The sequence below is a fragment of the Equus caballus genome, chromosome 3 (genome assembly GCF_041296265.1).
Source record: "Equus caballus isolate H_3958 breed thoroughbred chromosome 3, TB-T2T, whole genome shotgun sequence".
Classification (NCBI taxonomy): Eukaryota; Metazoa; Chordata; class Mammalia; order Perissodactyla; family Equidae; genus Equus; species Equus caballus.
The window spans coordinates 14,234,523-14,256,041 of NC_091686.1; positions in this window are offsets into that span (position 1 = coordinate 14,234,523).

The following is a 21,519-nucleotide window of genomic DNA, read 5'->3' on the forward strand; positions in this document are numbered from 1 at the left end:
TCATGAGAAGTCCAAACAGCCATATGCATACTTATTTATTTATTTCTGAGAAAGATTTTCCCTGAGCTATCATCTGTTACCAGTCTTACTCTTATTTTTTTTTTTTTCATCCTCTTCAAAGCCCCAGTGCATAGTCGTATATTCTAGTTGTAGTTCCTCCTAGTTCTTCTACGTGAGCTGCCACCACAGCATGGCAACTGACAAAAGAGTGGTGTGTTTCCATGTCCAGGAACTAAACCTGGGCTGCTGAAGCGGTGAGAGTGCCAAAATTTAACCACTAGGCCATCAAGCCTGTCATCAATATGCATATTTGTGTGAAATATAAAGGTTCTATTTTATTTGTTAAAAATACCTGGTGGTACATATTTCTTCAAAGAAAACCCAGGTGAAATATTTAAAACACTTTGCCTAAGGGAGCACTGTCCATTCTGACCAGATCATCTTTGATTTATTTCATCTTACTCTTAACTTGGGAGAGTTTGTTTGGGCTTGAATGTTTACTACTTTATTATTATTATCTTTTTTTTTTAAGGAAGATTAGCTCATAGCTAACATCTGCTGCCAAACTTCCACTTTTTTTATTGCTGAAGAAGACTGGCCCTGAGCTAACATCTATGACCATCTTCCTCTACTTTACATGTGGGATGCCTGCCACAGCATGGCCTGCCAAGCAGTGCATAGGTCTGCACCCAGGATCTGAACCAGCGAACCCAGCCACTGAAGTGGAACATGAGAACTTAACCGCTGTGCCACTGGGCCAGCCCCTATTATTATTTTTAAAAGTATAATTTAATTATTATTAGCATTTTTATTACTATTACTACTGAGTTGTACTAAAGACTGTATAAGTATTTTCTGATTAAATTTTCACATTAATGCATGATAAACATCATTATTTTCATTTAATAAAGAAGAAAAATGAAGGTTAGAAAGATTATGTAACTCACTCAAAGTTTCAGAACTATAAAGTAAAAAAATGAGGAATCATATAAAAGTTTCCCTGATTCTAAAATATAATTGAGTTACATTAAACTATCTTTCAGTAGTTTTTCATGATCTTTATTATTAAATAATAGTTTATTTTACAGTAGTAAGTTATATAGGTCTTTTCCCAGAATGTTTCATTTTAAACATGAAAAAAATGTTTTAGAAATTTCTGTCTTTAACTTTGCACATTAAAAGAGTTTTTCTGAAGCCTCTTAGGTGTTTCTGTTGAAATATAACAACAAAAGTGAAACCTAATGAAAATATAACAACAAAAATTGCTCGGTAACATTATGTTCTGAACTTTAATGATAAAAGGACAATGGTTATTAATTTTTAATTCTCCCTAGCATCATAAATTATATATTGCATACTTAAAACAAGTAGTGTCTATACCAGTGTTTACTACAATGATTTTTTATCTGTAGCTTTCTAAAGGAAAGAATTAGTCAGCTGTATTAAATACAGTAAAAAGATCAATTAGTATGAGACAAACCAAGACTTCTGATTATTAAGACATGGAACAATTTCAACAAAGTCATGAGGGCGGATTCCAGATTTATGAGTGACTAGAACTGGGAATATTGTGACAATTGGTATAGAGTACCATTTGACCCTGAAGGAAGAAGGAAGGTGATTTGTAGTGGCCTATGGTCACAGGTAAGTGATTGCAGTCTTAGGGAAGGCTGGATTGTGCCTGTAAGCAAAGGGGATATTCCCTAGAAGCAACCAAAACCCGAATACATGGAGAAAAAAGGGCAGCAAAGAAGCATCCAGAAGGGAATCCTAAAGAGAGAAATTGAGATAGCTTAGACACATAACGAAAGAAATGTAAAAATGCATCCCTAATCTTTGCATTGAGAGCAGCAGAGGATCAGCCTGTGAGTACTAGCAGAAGGCTAAAGTGAGAAATCACAAATGAAGGATGCATGCACACACAAGCCAAAACTCACATGTAATTAATCACGATCGCAATTTACATGTGAATATTGTTTTACACGTTTCAAATGATCCTTACAATATTCTTTGAGGTGGGCAGGGTGGAAATAATCAGTGTCCATGTAACTGCTGAGGAACGAAGGTTCAGAGATGTTAAGAAAGCAGCGAAAGATCACAGTGGCAGAAGTAGAATAAAATCCCCAGTTCAGGAAAAACTCCTGGTCCAGGGTCTATTTCATTACAATATACCCCCAACCTGCATGCCCCATTAGTGCCGCACAGACACTAGAGAAAGTCACAGCTAGACGTGTGTCCTGCTCAGGTAAAGTAGTTAATTTTCTCTGCACAGTTTACAAAAGTCACTTCACTTCTATAATAAATGGTATTTCAGTTTTCTCTCTAGCCACGTAAATGAATAAGGGGTGATAATGACATTCTCATTATTTTAGGAACATATTTGCATTTGTAATGATACAGCTCCTACCAGGCACCAAAACCACAGAGACAACTGTCTGAATTAATTATATTTGTTTGGCTGATTAGATAAAAAATGCAAACGTAAACTGCACATCAAACTACTTTAAGATTATTTAATCCTTCTCTTGAAAGGGAAATGGGCCTCTGAAGTTGTTCTTCTTTTAAGTTCAAAAAATAGATCATTAACTCAAGCAGCTGAAACAGTTCTTTAAGAATTACTCCCCCCTCAAATTCTTGCATTTTTCTCAAGTATTGAAATAAGCATCTCAATCTACATATCAGGATTTATTTATTAATTTGCAGTTATTTCCTAGATTAGCCTGCTCAATTTTCATGAGCCAAGTCCCACATCTCTATGGGAAGTGATGGCTTAAACACTGTCCATTTAGCAGACAGCAACTTTGAAGTGGGGATAAGTGCAGCTAAAACCATCCCCCCAAAGTTCTCAGAGTGCACAATTAGCTTTGCAGATGCGCTCTGTCCACACCTCCCCTTTAATGATCACTAAGTCCTTGTTCAATGAAGCGGTACTGCCCCTCTCCTCCTGTACACACCAGCTGCCAGCCCCCCTTCAGTTCTCTGAGTCCTCTAATGGAGTGCAAATGTGGCTGATACCTTTTCAATGCTTTGAACATTTTTTTGTAAGTCACGCCTCACTTGTCAATGAAGAATAATTCCCAGAGTGTGAGCAGTGATCCAAAGCCTTATCATATCTCATTTACAATACCTTCCACTCCCTCACTTCATTTTATTTTACTCTAAGGTACAAATCAAATGAGAGTTTGAGATATCTCCTTGCTTAAAACTTTTCAATGATTCTTGTCACTTATAGGATAGAATCTAGACTTCTCAATATGGCTCCAACCCACCTCCCAACTTTATCTGCTATTTTCTCCTCATACCTAACATTGCAAAAATATCATCTATCAAATAATAGATTGGGTTTCTATATAGCTCCCAATTTCAGGATATTCATGACTACATTATCATAGATATATATATTTTAATGCCAATTCTTAAAATGTATAATGGTCACTTTCTATTTGCCTTAACATAATTAAATAGAATCTCCCAAGACTGTGGTGGGCAAAGGAGGTGCTTGTGAATGTGTATGTGTGTGTGTATGTGTATGTGTAAGCATATGTGCATGCATATGTTCATATGTTCTGGAGATATATTTGAATACTATTAACAATAATTAAATTTTGAGTAACTAGTTTTTGAGTAAAGGGGATCTTGAAAGCTGTTCCACTTAACAAAGCAAAAGAGTCACTGGCGTCACTAAGAATTTCTCCTCCATAGGCCAAGACAGATCATAGGAGACTCTATTGCAGAACTGAGTTTACTGATAGCAAGGGATAAGAGAGAGTAGGAAGCTAGAAAAGTCCCGATCTAATTACTGCAATGAGTAGCAAGGTTAATATGGCATCCAGAGGAGGTAAGTGATTGACAGAGAGTCAGAGACCTGATTAACAGAACATGGTGTTCCATGGGGGGACACAGATGGCAGCCATCATGGCTGTATAATCAAAAGAAATCTTTACAAAATAAGTCAAGGGATGGAGGATGAGAAGGAGGAGGGCAGTTGCTCCAATAAAAAGTCATGATTCTTTGCTCAGTTACTATAGCTGAGCCAGTTTTTATACATGGAATTCATTGAAAACGAGGCCAGATATAGGAGAGGAGCAATCCTACAATAAGAGCACATGGCAATACTTTTGGCGTTCCCTCCACTAAGGGATCTGCTGCCATTTTCCTGGGTAGTTATACACTAGAGACAGGGGAATACCTCGACATTTTGAGGACTGTTGAACACAGGGTCCGAAATGGCATTGATATCTGGATATCTGAAGCAGCGTCATGTCTCACCTGTTTGATTTGGGCGTATGAGGACCAGGCAATAAATGGAGTCCTGGTCAAGGTCTGGTTGCTGTGAGTCTAGTGGGTCCACGTACTTACCTGATGGGCATTTCCCTCATTCTTGAGGGTATAATTAGAAGAGGCATAGCTTGTAGTTAGCACAGCCACCCCTGGAGGGTGTGATGGGAGACATCATAGTGGGCCAATCCAAGTAGAAGCCTCTAAAGCTGTCCCCCTTCCCAATCAGGCTTGAAGGTCTGAAACAATATCACATTCTGGGTGGACAGGGACAGAAATTAGGGCCACCCTTAAGAAACAAACTGATGCAGGAGAGAAGATAAGCTATCTTCATTTAAATCACCAGCCTGGCCTCTTAAAATCCTGAGGAGATGACAGTGAACTAACACAAACTTAGCAGAATACTAGCCAAAGTTGCAACTGCTGTGCCAGATGCAGTGTTCTTGCTAGAGCAGATTAACATGATTTCAGGTCCATGGTATGCAGCCATTGATCTGGAAAATGTGTATCATTTTTCCCTTTATCGGAAAAATTGATCAGACACAGTTCAAATTTCCTTAGAATGAAGAGTACACATTTACATCTTGAGATATGTTAACTACTCTAACCTTTGTTATAATGAAATCTAAATGGACCAGGGTTAGCTAGAAAACAGCTATACCTATATTATCTATAAAACAACACAGTGAACCAATAAATTGATCATGTCGTGCTAATCAGACCAAAGAGCAAGAAATGGCTTGTGCATGGGACGCTTTAGTAAGACATGCACTACCTATCAGGCAAGATGTAAACCCTATGAATATTCTGAGTCCTACCATATTATTAAAAAATCAGGTGTATAATGATCTGGAGCATGCCTGGACATCCTCTCAAAAATAAATAAAAATTTATTGCATCTTGCTTCTCTCATCAGGAAGAAGGAAGCCCAATGTGTAAATGCCTCTAAAGCTTCTGGAAGTAGCTTACTTTATACCTGGGCAAACTACTTCAAACCATATACCAAGTGACAGAAAAGGCTAATAGATTTGAGTTTGGTCTAAAGGAGGAAAAAGCTTTCCAGTGAGTCAAGGTTATGGCTCTGCATCTTGGACTCTTTCTTCTGTTAGGCCTTATGTTATTAGAGATATCAGTGGCAGCATAAGATGGTAGAGGGAAGTTATGGATAGACCCATTGGGAGAATCACAATTCAGACCCCTCAAATTCTGGAGCAAATCCATGCCATCTGCAATGCAAAAGTATACACATTTTGAAAATCAGCTCCAACTATTCTACTCAGCTCTGGTCGAGACAGAACACCTGACCATGTCCCAGTTACCATATGGGACATCATTACCATAAAACTAGACGTGCTTATCACTAGCTGGGTACTGTGAGATCCACCAAGTAATATAGTCTGGCTGGTCCAGTAGCAAGTCATCATAAGATGGAAGAGAGGTCAATCAGAATCCTGAATGAGTTACTCTTGGAACTAGATTCTCTCAGAAGGGGGTGTAAGTGACACTAAGGTGAATCGTAGTGAATCTGCTAGTTTTCCCTTTGGGACAAAAGGAATTATTATCCCAGTGTCTGAGAGTGCTGTTGGCAGATAGTCCTTAGGTTAGTCCCTGTGTGAATTACCTCCATTGAAGACAGTTCCCTCTCCCGAGTTCACAATCTTTCCTGGAGCAGCTCACATTCAATGAGTGATCCAACAGGGGTAGAAATAACTGGCCTACGTGCTTCAACTTGGAATAACACTGAATGGTCATCTGAACTTCAATATTCCCCATCTATTGTCTGAAGCTTCCATTTAGACTGCATCACAGAATAAATTATCCTTTTGTACAACCCTATATCTTTTCCCTTCCCTTCATAGATTTTGATCCTAAAGGCACTTCCTCATTAATTTCCTGTACGGTAGTCTCTGTCCTGGAGTCTGTTTTCTGGGGAACCCAATCTGAGACTGTCTGCTAATTGCTCTTCTTGCCACCTGGCCCCTTCCTTGGCCCTAATGCATGGTTTACACTTGACAATAACATATTATTGTTTAAAGTAAGTTATGTTATATCTATTAAATACTTAAAGATTATTCAGAAGTTTCCAATTCATTTTAAATGTATCCCAATTCCTTACTAGGATCTGAAGGAATGGTTTCTTTTTAGGTTCCCTGACCTGATATCATATCCATCCACTGATGTGGTCACTAAACACTAAATAGGCCTCCTTCTAGTTCCAATGACAAGCCATAATCTTTTTTCACTATGGGGCCTCTGCACACACTGTATCCTTTGCCTGGGTGCTGTTGTATTTTGTCCAGCTCAATCTCACCATTCATACAACAGTTTAAATATTGATTCCTTAGCAAAACCATCAGAGATCACTCCATCTAAAGAAAGTCTCCTGAAAATTCTATGTTAATCTCCTCTTTTTTTCATTCACAGTAATTTTCATAGTTTGTAAGTGTTTTTTCTTGTATACTTGTAATCATCTGTCTCTTAAACTACACTGTAAGCCCCATGATGCAGCAGAAAGTATGTTCGTAGTGATTGTATGTGTATTCACATTGTATCCCAGCACATGGTCCCTTTTCAACAAGTATTTAGAAATGCATGTCTAAGATCAGCATAGGATGTAGTTAAAACCATCCCTGATCCCAAAAAGATACTTTTTTGTCAATACAGCCTTCCTTGACTAATTCTTATCATGAGAGTACAAGAGTGTGGCCCACATTAGGATTTGAAACAATCCTTTGACATAAACCACATGGTGGACACATCCCCTCCACTTGTATTGCTGCACAATTGCCAATGCCATATCATACATGCTTTCCATCCACACAACAAAATCAATCTGAAGCTGTGCATTTCTTATGGTGACAAGTCCCTCAGGACTCAAACATTACCTTTGAGTTGACTATATGATTGCTCCCGACATGGAAGCCTGCCACTCAATATGACCTCTAGCCATTATTTTGTTTTGTAGTTCCTTTCCTAGTACACAAGGTAGTAATAAAATTCCTAATTGGCTGCTGGCCATTGCCACATTATTTGATGTTCAAGTACATAGGACATACCATGGAGAGTTAACATTGTCCAGGAATGTAGGGTTAAGGAGGAAAACACATATCTGATCTGTTTCTATGTTTCTAAAACATCTCTCCAAAATCTTTTGGTGAAGACCAAAGTTATGTCCTGATAACAAAACCACCTTCTAGGACAAAGAGAAGTACAATGCAACCTCCTAGGTTTATAAAGCTAGAATCAATTGTGTGTACATATGTCTGTGTGTATGTTGTGCACACATTGAGTAGTTGAAATAAACCTCACAGCCTGCTCCAGCGTACCACTGTGGGGCACAGAATAGGATCAAGAAATTGTGCAGAACTCTGTGCTTAAGATGAGATGGGAAGATCAAGCTGAACAACTAGACCAGGTGCTCCCACTGATGCAGAACTAACGGAAGAGACAGAAGAGAAAATCAACAAAAAATGTAATAAGAACTTTGGTGAAATTAGATTACAAAGAGAAGTTTCTGGAATTAAAAAAAAATGGGTGGCATTTAAGCTGTTCCATAGGATTATCAATATCCTAAGGGACAAAGGGCAGACTGTCACATTATGTTTGCAAGTCCAGTTCTCAATACAATATCTGGCACATAGGAAATGCTTAATAGATGAACTGAACGGAAATGATCTCTTGAGTAGGACCAGCGAGTAAGCAGCCCCCAACATAGAGAGGTGCCTGAATAGGGCCTGTTCCTATTGCACCTGAAAAGAATCAGGCATATGGCTTTGAACAGCTTACTTTACAATGCCTCCTTCTTTTATAAGATACTTGGCCTTTTGTGAGTGGAGCTACAGCTGTCTCTGAAAATGGCAACATCTGATCCTAAAGCCTAGAATATAAAGCACTTGAAAATGTCATTCATTTAAGGTTACCCTCTGATGCTAAGAGCTTAGGAAAAAAATAACAATGGGCAGATCTAGTAAAGGAAAAGAACAACCAAACAACTATTTTTAAGAATATGAAGGATAAGAATGTATGCTTTATGCCAGAGACCTTTTATTCTTGGAAGAATTTGAAATAGGTTTATTATTTTCGAAAATATGTGGTCAGCCGGAGAACAATAGAAATGATAGAAGTGCTTTATCTCTTTCTAAAAGAAATGTGACCAGGGGAATGCATGATAGACGGCTGTTGGCTGTATGGCTCTAACAAATGCTAGGACTAGGATAAGTGAAGATTGCATTAGAGGTGATTTCATAGACGCAAATATGATTAAGGTGACAGCCCCTTATCAGAAAATCTAGATTCAAATCCCCACTTGACTCCTTTTTAATTCTGTGTGCCCATCTGTAAAATGGAGATTACAATGGCACCTACCTCTTAGTCATCTGGTGAATTTATCATGTATATAAAGCCTAGATACATTGGAAATAATAAATATCCCTACTAAGTGAAAACTTCACTTTACTGACTGGTACCTTGAAACCTATTCCTTAGGACATTTATGAAGCATGTTGTATGCTTCAAGTATTGTGTACCTGGGGGTGGGGGGGATAACAATATAATCTCTGCCTTGGTTAGAGTCACATAGTTTTTGGGTTCAAGCATCATTACAAAGACATGTCAGAGACATTTGCTCTAAATGAGAGAAAGGGCAAAAAGTAAGGAAGATCCACTAGTAAATGCTTAATTCTCCCTGAAGTGTTCAGGAAGAAATTCCTGGAGCTGGAGGAATATATGATCTTTGGCTTTACAGACGAGTAGGAGTTTGCTCCATTATAACGATGGGGAGGAAATTCTGCCCAGAAAGAAAAGCACAACATCAAGGATGTAGGGCCTACTAGCAACTGTAAGAACTGGGTAGGGATATAGAGTGGACAATGTAAGGATGGGCCTGAAAGTTCTGTAGAGCCTTCTATACTGGGGCTTCTATGCCAACCCACAGTCCTTACACTTTTTTCTGTAGGAAGACCAAAGAGAAGCATCGGTTTTTGGAGGGAGGGTGGGCTATTTTATTTTATTTATTTTTATTTTTTGACTTTTCATATTGAAATGATTTTAGGCTTCCAAGAACGTTGCAGAAATAGTACAAAGATTTTCTATATAACTTTCACCCATTTTCCTCAAAAGTTAACATTTTGTATGCCCATAGCCAAATGTCAAAAAGGAAATTAACATTGATGGAGCAACATTTTGAGAGTCTTGGCTTTAGCACATTTTAGCTGTATGACTCAACTAACATATTTGAGTCTCAGTGTCTTTACAACTTGGGAATAATAATTGCCTGAGAAACCTAATATAGAACTTAAGTTATACATTGGGTAACAAATATAATGATTTTCTGGAATACAAAAAGCTTGCAAACAATTGTTGAGTAAGTGTTACGCTTTAAAGAAATAACTGTCTCTGTGATGAACTAGTCATGGTAGATACGCCTCCTTAATGCTTCAATGCTCAATGCACAAATAATAAGCATGTCTGGCTCACAGAAGACACATAGAACTTGCTCAATGTCAACATGAAGTTACATGGGATTTTTTGAAAGCTATCTGGACCTCAAATCAACTCACTGGGAATATTAGATTTGGGTTTCACAGGCATAACATTTCTTTTTTTAAAAAAAAATCAATTATTGGCTTTGCAGTTTAGCTAATATTTTGGGAGTACAAATTCTGACTCAGGATCTGCAGGTATAATAGGCATCTTATGACACAGCTTCTGGTAATGCCCAAATCTGGCATTCACACCGTGTAATCCCTTCCCATCCCCAAAGCATTTGCTGGACCTAGCAAATGGTTTCAATCAAATAGAGTATGATGAAAGTAATGAGCCATATCTTCTGGGATTAAGTAAAAAAATATTGAGTTCTAGTTTGTTAGAACTCTCTTTCTGGCTTTTCTGACATGCTTGTTCTGATTAAACAAGCTGACATATTTGAACTGATCTACAACGTGGCCCCCATGTCAAGGGACTGGTGAAAGCCTCTGATAAACAGCTTGTGAGAAACTGAGACCCTCAGACCAACAATCTGCAAGGAAACAATCCTGCCAACAGTCACTTGGGTGAATTTAGAAGATCCTTCCCCAGTTGTGCCTTCAGATGAAACACTTAATTGCGTCCTTGTCAAAGACTCTGAACTAAAGGACCCAGTTGAACTGTTCCTGGATATTTGACCAACAGAAACTCTGATACAATAAATGGTGTTTTAGGCCACTGAATTTTGAGGTAATTTGTTATATAAGAATAAATATCTAATGTAAGCAGTAAACAAGTTATATAAAGTTCCTGTTATTATGTAGCTGCTATATTAATGGAGGAGAATCGTGGAAATATCTAGGAGGGCTTTCCAGGCAGAGATATCAATGCAGATCTTTCTAACTACACATGAGGGAAATGAACCTAAGAAAGAAAAAAGTAATTTGAACCAGATAACAGAGCACAGTAGGGTCAAACTGGCATTTTTAGGCAGATTTAATAACTTTATATTCTCTTCTTTTTCTAGTAACTTCATAAAAGGAATAAATTAATAATAGTAAACTCATAAACAGATAATCCCAAAGTTTATAAAGAATTAACAGATCAAATTCAGTATTACGTGTCTGGAAGGAAAAACAGAAAGGAAACTCAAAGCAAAACATGAGGGAAATTGGAAGAAAGAGAAGAAAAGAAACAGAAGGAAAAACCGAAAAGGAAAGGCAAGAAGGAGGTGAATGACTCCATTTTGGGGTGAAGTCAGAAGGGGTGCCAGACCCTGTCAGTACTGAGGGGTTTTAGTACTTTTTTATCCCTATGTGGAAAAATCCAATGAGCCTGTGTGTGTGTGTGTATGTGTGTGTGTGTGTGTGTGCGTGTGTGGCGAGAGAGAGAAAGAAAAAGAGAGAGATTACCCTTTTACTTTTTATCTTTCTTTCCGTTTTTTTTTAGAGGTGTTGCGATGGTTAATTTTATGTGTCAACTTGACTGGCCTAAGGGACACCAGATAGCTGGTAAGACATTACTTTTGCGTGTGTCTGTGAGGGTGTTTCTGGAAGAGATTAGCATTTAATTCAGTACACTGAGTAAATAGATCTTTCCTTGCCACTGTGGGCAGGCATCATCCAATCCTTTGGGGCCTGAATGGAACAAAGAGGTGAAGGAAGGAGATAGTCTTTCTCTCTTTTGACATGGCAATCTTATCCTGTCCTCAGACATTGGAGCTGCTGGTTCCTGGGGCTTTGGACTCTGGTGCTTACACCATCAGCTCCTCTGGTTCTCAGGTTTTTGGACTCGGACTGAATTATACTACTGGTTTTCCTGGTTCTCCAGCTTGCAGATGGCAGATTGTGGGACTTCTCGGCTTCTATAACTATGTGAGCCATTTCCTATGGTAACAAATTTCCTCTTATCTGTATCTATACCTATATCTATCTATTTATCTATCCATCTATCTATTTGTCTATCCTCTATCTCATATTGGTTTTCCTTCTCTGGAGAACCCTAACTAATAAAGGTATTATTTATATACACTCATAGCATTTGAGCCTTCACAATACCTGCAGCTAAAAATAGGAGACCAAGTGATACAATCTGACACCATTTAGTTTGGTAAATTTAAAATTCTGTTTTGTTTCTAGCCACAGAACCTTAATCTAATTGGCAATTTATATGCATGACTAATCACTAAAACCAAAAAACACAGCACTGCACAGATGAGGCTGAGGAGGTGGGAGCAGACACAGAGGACTTCCTAGCTTCCTGTGCCCCCAAATGGGCTCCAAACAGCAGTCTTCAGTGACTGATCTACTTCAACATCAAACTCTTCAAAGCTTTCTCAAAAAAAAGAGGGAATGTGATTTCATTTGGTTGTACAGTGAAAAATACTCTCCAGGATGTCCTAACCTCTTTGGAAAAATGCAGAGATTCTGATAATTTGAAGATTAGCTTTATTTTCCACTGGGCACCATGCAACTTAGGGAGTACTTAGTATTATCCAAGTTGCCTAGAATCTCAAAGGTCAAGTAGGACCACGTGTTCCCTCCCTGGCCCGTGTTCTTGCTAACACACACCTGTGTCTATTCCACCTGCACAGCGGGAACCTCTTCCTCCATGAAAAATGGGAACACAGCATCCGTCTTCTATGAATCTTGGACCATGGCATGCTATTTCTGGGAGAAACAATTCCTAAGATACTTGGAATCAGAACAGGACTTATGTTCCCCACTTGAGCATTGTGTCTAATAGATGGGCTTATTGCACTTTTGGAAAGATAATGCATTTCCCATTTCTAATCATTGTTTATGACTTTTGCTTTACCTCCTTTGTGAAGAAATCTTTTTCTCCTTCCGTCTGTCTGCTTGTCAACCAATCACCAAGGGCATTGAGGATGAATGTCTCACCCTGAGATGAAAGCTGTGAATTAATCAAAAATTAATCCAGAAATTCTGACTTTCTGATAAAAGTGTCCATAGTGGGGATCTTATTCCTTTATTTTTTAAGAGATATTTGAGACTCTAAGTTTCCAAGTACTCTTGTCTGACTTGAAGTTGCAACAAGAAAAGTGTTAGTTTATAACAAATACCTTTTTCTTGGGGATAAAGTGAACTTTTTCTAGGAACTGTTTTCATAAGATTCTTTTTGATCAGGAAGGGTCCAAGTGTCCAAAGTCTCTCAAAGACACTGGTAGTAGAAATTTTACATTACAAAATCCATTTTGAAAATTACCATTGCATCTGAAGAACAAGATACTTCAAGATGGATTTGATTTATTTGATAGCTGCTCCGATTTGAATATCAATTTCAAAAACAATTTGAGAACTACTAAGTTAGCACATTAGGTGAGCTGATTCCTTTCAGCAACTTTTAAATAACAATAAAAATAATCTCAATATCTTGTGGTCTGTGGCTTTGAAAAATGCTTACATTTCATTATTGTGCTATTCACTCTCCTTAGCATTTATGAATATTCTAGAAGAAACAGGGCAGAAGTTGGACTTTAAAAATGTTGATCTCTGTTTACATTCAATTTGAATAAGCTTCTATTTAAACAGAGAAAGTAGGTTTCCAATTTTAAACACTAATGAATAAGAAAAATGAAGATAATGCTATGTTTATTCTATTTGGTGCTAATACAGAATGCTATTGGAGGTGTTCCTTTGTCATTTTAATCCCACGGGACTTTTTAGAGAACAATCTCTGCCACCTATATTCTGTTTGAGATATAATCTTTCAATGTCTACAAACAAGTGATAACATTATTATGCATTTCTGTCCCCTTTCATTATTTACTAGAATGACAAATATCCCTTTTCTTAGATCCAACAGTTCAGGCTGGGCACCAGTGGACTCATTACCATTCCATTAATAAGCAGATGCCTCCTGAGAGTCTAGCTTTTTAAATGCCCCATCTTTTATATCTCACTGGATTTTCCCCAAAAAAGCCTTGCTGGTTGGTATCTCTTTCATTTTACCATTCTCTTTTGAAAACGAAACAATAGAAACAAAATCCTAAGATTAAATTGGTGATACCAAAATGATTCTGACAGCCAGCGACAATGCTGCCAACCTGAAATGGGATGCTTACATTATTTATGAACATTAAATGTCACCAATTTCCCCTTCATCAGATAATTTCAGGAGACAGAACCATTTCCGTGGGGCGAGAGGGAGTATTTTCACATGTGCAGACCCCTCCATACCTCCCCTTCCCACACCAGCCCTTCTATATATCACACTGGCTCTGTGTCAAATTCTCCTCCCTGGGAAGAAAACAGGTGCACCTGATCATGTTTCAAGTTTCACTACAAGTCTCAGATCAGGTCGCTTGATAGGGATGTCAAGTGTGTTCTAAACCAAATGGGACCCTCTGCAATGTGAAATCATTAGAAAGTCAACTGATTTTTCTTTTTTTAATTCTGTTTCCCATACTCCCTTTAGACGTCAATTATCAGCAGTAAATTAGCAGGAGTTGAAAGGATAACACAATATCCCTCTGGACCCATGATCTATTCATTGCTTTTGGGGCTGCAAAAGAAGGACTCGAATAATGAGGGGAATGAACACAAACCATGTCCCTGAGATTATCAGTGTGAGAAGAAGATGGGAGCCAGCTATTCAGGAATATTTAACTAACATTTACAAGGGAGTCTCAGTCTTCTCAGAGCTCCAGTTGCTAAGTAGTGATGTATGGATTCATTTCATATCACACTGGCTTTTATACTTTAATTCATCCAAGTTTAGCAGTGAGGCATGTTTAAAAACCAAACATCCTATGACAGAGATCTTTTGGGGGAAGTTTTTGTTTTGTCATTCAGTGTTCTGTCCTTAGCATTTGAAAAGATCTGAGAGTTCTCATACTTTGAACTTCTGAATATAAATCAAGTGTCTGAGAACCAAAGAGATTTTCCTAAGGTTAAGGTTTTCATACTTCTGGAGAGAAGAAATGGGGCTATCAGCAAAGCCTGTCTTTGGCCTTGCATTCTTTCAATGCAACTAGGATTTAAAACAGCAACAATTTCTCCTTCACTTACTACACAGGAAGAGAATCATGTTTCTGCCATAAATGAGAATGATATACATGTTCCAAAGATATTCATCAAATGCTAGATATTGCAATAGGTATTTGCTTATAAAAATGAGCAGGTTATATAAAAGCTGACTTCTGGAAGAAATGCTTTATTCAATTGAAAAAGAATTAGAGTAGTGATAGAGGGAGAACTAGATTTGATATGGATGGAGCAAAACATATTTACTATTGCTGTATCCCCATTGGTTCATACAGAGTTCATTTCAGATTATCTATTGGACACTAGTTTTATATTTTTTATTTTCACTTTTTGGATTGTTTGTTCTGTTTTGTATTTACTCAGGGTTTTCCAATAGGAGAATATATATACATTCTCGTATTGGAAAAAATATATATACATTCTCGTATTGGAAAAATATATATATATATAGTATATATATATAAATGAAAAATTGGCTCAAGTCATTATGGAGTCTGAGAAGTCCCACAATCTGCCATCTGAAAGGTAGAGACCCAGGAAAACCAGCGGTGTAATTCCAGTCTGAGTCAAAATGTCTGAGAGCCAGAGGAGCCAATAATATAAATCCCAGTCTAAGGGCAGCAAAAATTTCCAGCAGGCAGACAGAAAAAGGACAAATCTTCCATTCCTCTCCTTTTTGTTCTCCTCAGGCCCTCAATGGATTGGATGATGCCCACTCACATTGGGGAGGACAATCTACTTTACTGAGTCCACCAAATAAATTCTAATCTCATGTGGAAACATCCTCACAGACACTTCTAGAAATAATGCTTGGCAACAGCAGCAGAGAAAGACGAAGTGCACAGGCCAGCAATTGCGGAGAGCTCCATATAGAGAGACAAGCAGGGGCTGGGGGAAGTACTGGGGAAGGAGAGTATCCCTGCCCCTGCCTGGTTCTCCAGATCAGTCATCGATCAGTCACTCAGAGAGAAAAGCAGTCAGTGGTTGGAGCTGTGGAGCCCCTGCTCATGCTGGGCCAGAATACATAATGCCTGATCCCTATCCTGTGGTGGTATGAGGCAGCTGTGAGCTGATAAGAACACCATGAGGAATCAAAAACCTACCCCATCAAGCAGTATGAGTAGGTATGGTAAAGCTCCAGACCAGAAAGACAGTGGCAAATACCCAGAAACCAACCCTGAGGGAACCAAACTCCATAACCTAAATGACAAAGAATTCAAAACAGCTATCATGAAAAAATTCAACGAGTTATGAGGAAACACAGAAAGACAAATTAACAAATTCAGGAGCTTCTTCACAAAGGAGATTGAAACCATAAAGAAGAAGCAATCAGAATTGTTAGAGATGAAAACCACAATGGATGAAATAAAGAAAAAAAAAGAGAGACATTTATGATAAACAAAGAGAAAATGAAGAAAACCAACAGAGAAAACTACCTAATCAAATTGGTCATCCAAAATACATGAGACGAGAAACAAAAGAAATGCAGAAGAAGTGGGAAACATCCAATAAGATTGCAGTATTAAGCTCTCATCTATCAATAATCACTCTAAATGTAAATGGATTTTATTCTCCAATCAAAAGACACAGAGTGTCAGGATGGATTAAAGAACAAGACCCAACAATATGCTTCCTCCAGGAAATGCATCTAAAGTCTAGAGACAAACATAGGATCAGAGTGAAGGGATGAAAGACAATACTCCAAGCTAATGGCAAACAAAAGAAAGCAGATGTTCCCAGACTTATATCAGACAAAATAGACTATAAAACTAGTAAAGAGAGATAAAGAGAGGCAGTATATAATGAAAAAAGGGACCCTTCCCCAAGAATACAGAACACTTATAAACATGTATGCACCCAACACAAGAGCACTGAAGTGCATAAATCAACTATTAACAAATCTAAAAGGAGATAGCAATGACAACACTGTAATAGTAAGGGACCTCAACACCCCACTTACATCAATGGATAGATCACACAGAGAAAAATTCAACAAGAAGATATTGGACTTAAATGAGAAACTAGACCAGATGAACTTAATAGATATATGGAGAGCACTTCATCCAAAACCAGCAGAATATACTTTCTTCTTAAGTGTACATGGAACATTCTCCACGATAGACCATATATCGGGAAATAAGGCAAACCTCAATAAATTTAAGATTGAAATCATATCTACTATCTTTTCCGATGATAATGCCATGAAACAAGAAATCAACTAGAAGAAAATATATGGAAAAAGAACAAAAATGTGGAGACTAAACAACATGCTACTGAACAACAAATGGATCATCAAAGAAATAAAGGGAGAAAACAAAATATATTTGGAAACAACGAGAATGAAATCACAAAATACCAACTCTTATGGGATGCAGCAAAAGTGGTCCTAAGAGGGAAACTTATGGCAATACAGGCCTGTGTTAACAAATAAGAAAAAGCTCAAATAAATAATCTTAAACTACTCCTAACAGAATTAGAAATAGAAGAACAAACAAAGCCAAAAGTTAATGCAGAAATAAATGAAATTGCAACAAAAAATAGTGTAAAAAGGATCAACAAAACAAGGAGCTGGTTCTTTGAGAGGATAAAAATTGAGAAACCCTCAGCCAGACAAAGGAAGCCAAAAAGAGAAAAGGCTCAAATACATAAAATTAGAAATGAAAGAAGAGAAATTACAACTGATACCACAGAAATACAAAAGATTATAAGAGAATATTATGAAAAACTATACGTCAACCAACTGGACAATCTAGAAGAAATGGATAAATTCTTAGACTCTTACAACCTCCTAAAACTGAATCAAGAAGAAATAGAAAATACGAATAGCCAAATCAAAAGTAAAGAGATTGAAACAGTAATCAAACACCTCCCCGAAAATCAAAGTTCAGGACCAAATGGCTTCTTTGGAGAAGTCTACCAAATACTCAAAGACAATTTATTACCTATTCTTCTCAAACTATTCCAAAAAATTGAGGAAGATGGAAATATTCCTAACACATTCTATGAGGCCAACCTCACCCTGATCCCAAAACCAGACAAGGACAACACAAAGAAGGAAAATTACAGGCCAATATTGCTCATGAACATAGATGCAAGAATCCTTAATAGAATATTTGCAAACCAAATACAGCAATACGTTAAAAAGATCATATACCATGATCAACGGGGATTCATACCAGGGACACAAGGATGGTTCAACATCTGCAAATCAGTGAATGTGATACACCATGTCAACAGAAGGAGAAACAAAAATCACACGATCATCTCCACAGATGCAGAGACAGCGTTTGACAAGACCCAACATCAATTGATGATAAAAACTCTCAATAAAATGGGTACAGAAGGAAAATAACTCAACTTAATAAAGACCATATATGACAAACACACTGCCAACATCATACTCAATGGGGAAAAACTGAAAACATCCCATTGAGAACAGGAACAAGACAAGGGTGCTCACTCTCACCACTCTTATTCAACATAGTACTAGAGGCTTTGGCCAGAGAAATCAGGCAGGAAAAAGAAATAAAAGGAATCCAAATGGCACTGAAGAAGTGAAACTCTCCCTCTTTGCAGATGACATGATGTACCAAAGTCAGTGGCATTCCTATACTCTAATAATGAACTAACAGAACAAGAACTCAAGAATACAGTCCCATTTACAATCACAACAAAAAGAAGAAAATATCTAGGAATAAATTTAACCAAGGAGGTGAAAGACCTTTACAAGGAAAACTATAAGACATTACTGAAAGAAATCGATAATGACATAAAGAAATGGAAAGATATTCTATGTACATGGATTGGAAGAATAAACATAGTTAAAATGTCCATACTGCCTAAAGCTATCTACAGATTCAAAGCAATCCCAACAGAATCCCAGTGACATTCTCCACAGAAATAGAACGAAGAATCTTAAAATTCATATGGGGCAACAAAAGACCCCGACTAGTCAAAGCAATCCTGTGAAACATGAGCAAAGCTGGTGGCATTGCAATCCCTGACTTCAAAATACATTACAAAGCTATAGTAATCCAAACAGCATAGTACTCGTACAAAAACAGGCACACAGATCAATGGAACAGAATTGAAAGCCCAGAAATAAAACCACACGTATATGGACAACTAATCTTTGACAAAGGAGCCAAGAACATACAATGGAGAAAGGAAAGCCTCTCCAATAAATGGTGCTGTGAAAACTGGACAGCCACATGCAAAAAAATGAAAGTAGATCATTATTTTTCTCCATACACAAAAATATACTCTAAATGGATCAAAGACTTGAAAGTAAGACCAGAAACCACAAAACTTCTGAAAGAAAATATAGACAGTACTCCCTTTGACATCAGCCTTAAAAGGATCTTCACAACTAACTACAATATCCACTCAGACAAGGGAAACAAAAGAAAAAATAAACAAGTGGGACTTCATCAGACTAAAGAGCTTTTGGCAGGCAAAGGAAACCAAGATCAAAATGAAAACCAACCCACCAACTTGGAGAAAATATTTGCAAATCAAATATCTGATAAAGGGTTAATCTCCATAATACATAAAAAACTCACACAACTGAACTGTAAAAAAGATAAACAACCTTATCAAAAAGAGGGCAAAGGATATGAACACACATTTTTCGTAAAAAGATATACAGAGGCCAATAGGTACCCAAAAAGATGCTCAACATCACTAATTATCAAGAAGATGAAAACCAAACCAAACTTAGATATCATCTTATGCCCGTTAGAATGGCTAAAATCACCATGACAAAACAATAATAAATGTTGGAGAGGTTGTGGAAAAATGGAACCCTCATCCCCTGCTTGTGGGAATGGAAACTAGTGCAACCACTTTGGAAAACAGTATGAAGATTTCTCAAAAAAATAAGAATAGAATTATCATATGACCCAGCTATCCCACTACTGGGTATTTATCCAAAGAACTTGAAATGAACAATACAAAGAAACTTATGCACCCCTAAGTTCGCTGCAGCATTATTCACAATAGCAAAGATGTGGAAGCCACCCAAGCGCCCAAGAACTAATGAATGGATACAGAAGATATGGTATATATATACAACAGAATACTACTCAGCTGTAAAAAAGACATAATGGTCCCATTTGCAACCACATGGATGGACCTGGAGGGCATCATGTTAAGCGAAATAAGCCAGACAGAGAAAGATAAACACTATAGGATTTCACTCATAAGTGGAATATAAACACACTTACAGACAAAGAAAAAAATTTAGCGGTTACCAAGGGGAGGTGAGTGACAGGAGGGCACAAGGGGTGCCGGGGCACATTTATATGGTGTTTGATAAATATTAACGCACAACTGAAATTTCGCAATATTATAAACTATTTAGATCACAATAAAAAATTTAAACAACTAAAAAAGAACAATAGAAGTCAACTAAACTAAGAGTTGGTTGTTTGAAAAGATAAACAAAATCTATAAAACTTTAGCTAAGCTAACTATGAAAAAAGACAACTCAAATAAGTAAAATAAGAAATTATAGAGGAGACATTACAACTGATGCTATAGAAATAAAAATATCATAACAAACTGTTATGCATAATTATATGCCACCAAATTGCACAACTTAGAAGAAATGAATAAACGCCTAAAATACAACCTACCAAGACTGAATTGAGAAGGAATAGAAAACCTGAACAGACCAATAACAAACAAAGAGGATTGAATTGGTAACCAAAACCCTGCCAACAAAAAGGCCTAGGATCAGATGGTTTAACAGATGAATTCTACCAAATATTTAAAGAAAAATTAATATGAACCATTCTTAAGCTCTTCCAAAAAATAGAAGGAATACTTTCAAACTTATTTTATGAGATCAGCATTACCGTGACACCAAGGCCAGACCAAGACAGTACAAGAAAAGAAAACAACAGGACAATATCCCTGATAAACATGGATGCAAAAATCCTCAATGCTATACTTGCAAAACAAATTCAACAGCACAATAAAATGATCATGAACCATGATAAAGTCGGACTTATCCCTGAGATGCAAGGCTGGTTCAATATACACACATCAATCAAGGTGATATGGCATATTAACAGAATAAAGGATAAAAATCACAATATCATCCTGATACATGTAAAAAATTTGACCAAATTCAACACCCTTTCATGATAAAAACTCTCAACCATTTAGATATAGATGGAATTCACCTCAACACAATAAAAACTGTATTTGGAAAGCCGACAGTGAAGATTGTACTTAACAATGAAAAATTGAAAGCTTTTCTCTAAAACCTGGAACATGGAAGGATATCCACTCATACTACTTCTATGGAATATAGTACTCAAATTATTCCATTTAATCCTCATAAAACTCCTAGAGATAGGTAATTATTGTGTCTATTTTTATGAATAATTAAATGAAAAATGGATAATTTAAATGCATTTCTTTAGTACCTATATCTGGTAGATGTTAGAGCTAGGATTCAATCTCAGGTATTTCTAACTCTTATGGATACAACTTCTCTTCCTACCAAATGAGATAATACTTTTCCAAAAAGTCACGATGCTTGACACAGAATAAGTGTTCGATAATTATTGATAATTAAGAAATCACTATGTGTGAAACTTTGTGTAATTCTTCTTCCTGTGAAGATATATTCCTATGAGAGAGCATTTTATCTCTCAAAAACCCTGTCATCTTTTTTTCATATAGCAAAATGTGTAGGCACTGGTAAATAGATATAATAATGCCAGTGTGTGTGAACGTGGGTATGTGTGTGTGTTTGTGTGTG